Here is a 1905-nt window from a genome sequence, read left to right on the forward strand (position 1 = left end):
TCTTGGGATAAACTCCAACTCGGCCACCATCGCTTCAACCCATTCTCGTACATGTTCTGCTTTAAAATAGTTCGCTGGCTCGCCATCCACTGTGAGCAACAGCATTGCACTTTCTTGATCTGCAAGTAACACATAATCATCGAGATATCTTGGTTTTGTTATGGTTCGACCTTGTCTAGTCACCAACGGTTGACCTCCACCGTCTTGGTTTGCATTGTGATCCGCATCTTCTTCTTCTTCCTCATCTTGGTTTATAGCTTCCTATCCATGATCCTCACTTTGATCATTACCTTCTTCTATATCACCCTCAAGTGGAAGCTTAAGCATGTTCGGTTCACAATCAACTTGGTTTGTTGTAGACGCCCAATCCCAAGCTTTCTCCTCATCAAAAATTACATCTCTACTCACCATCACCTTCCTTCTGTCTGGATCATAGAGTCTATAGGCTTTGGAACCCGGCTCAGTTCCAAGATTGACCATACTCTTTGATCTCTCATCCAACTTCTTCAGATAAGGACCAGTGATTTTCGCATGGGCTACACAACTGAATATCCTCAAGTGCTTGATATTTGGCTTCCTCGATGTAAGGCACTCGTATGGCTCTGATTCTTCAAGGTTTTGTAGGAACTCTGTTGATGAGGTAAGTTGAATGTCGTACAGCTTCACCCCCACAAGTAGTTCGGCATCTTCTTTGCCTTCAGCATACTTCTTGTCATTCCCATCAAGGTTAAGTTTCTCCTCTCCACAACACCGTTTTGTTGAGGTGTGTAAGGCGCGGTTAGGTGCCTTTTAACTCCATTCTCTTCACAGAATATATTGAACTCAGCTGAGGTAAACTCTCCTTCTCTATTGGTGCAAAATAGTTTTGATGGTTGACCCGGTCTGCTTCTTTAAACCTTTTGAATCGATCGAATACCTCACTCTTCTCCTTCAATAGCATAACCCACATATACCTAGAGAAGTCATCGATCAACACAAAGACATACTTATTATTTGCAGGCGTTGGTGGTGTGATTGGTCCACACAAATCTCCATGCAATAACTCTAATGGCTTTGCCGCACGAAACATGACTTTGATCGGGAATGACTGTCTGATCTGCTTCCTTGCGAGACATGCGTCACACACGCTTTCTTTGTGTTACACACGGCATTCCCACGACCATCTCCTTCCTAACCATGTTGTTCATCACTCCATAGCTTATATGTCCTAGTCGAGCATGCCACCTCCATGTAGCATCTACGTCCCTGAGATGTAAACACTCTGGGTAGCTTATCTCCATAGGGGTCTTGTAGAGACGATTTGGAGATCTTGTCACACGAACTAGCAATCTTTAATGTGAATCTGTGAGCTTAAGTAGACATCTTTCATGTTAACCTCACATCTGTTCTCTGTTGCTTGCCCAAGATTCAATATATTGTGCTCAATATATTGTGCTTCAGGTCAGGTATGTAGTATATGTCTTTGAGTGTCTTCTTCTCTCCAGTCTTGCACACAAAGGTAACCACACCCTTTCCTACAATGTCAACACACAATCCATCACCAAACTTCACTTTCCCTTTGGTGTTGAGATTCAAACTCGAAAAGAACTCCTTGTTTCTTGTCATGTGATTGCTCGCTCCATTATCCAAATACCAGACACTTGTATTGTCTTTGTCGATATCAAGATTCTTCAGAATCACCTTATCTTCGTTCAAAAACACTACCTCGTGTACATAGAGTGCATCAGCCTCTTCTGTTCCGTTTAGGTTGGTTTCTTGATTCTTCTCTGTCTTCTCGGGACAGACAGTTGCGTAGTGACCAGGCTTGTCACATCTCCAACATATCAGCTTTGAACGATTCTTCTTCGAGTTGTTATCTTCGGTGTGTGACGCACGGTTTTGGTTGTGTGACCTACCTCGACCTCT

Source organism: Brassica oleracea, chromosome C4, assembly GCF_000695525.1.
Source record: "Brassica oleracea var. oleracea cultivar TO1000 chromosome C4, BOL, whole genome shotgun sequence".
In the NCBI taxonomy this organism is placed as follows: Eukaryota; Viridiplantae; Streptophyta; class Magnoliopsida; order Brassicales; family Brassicaceae; genus Brassica; species Brassica oleracea.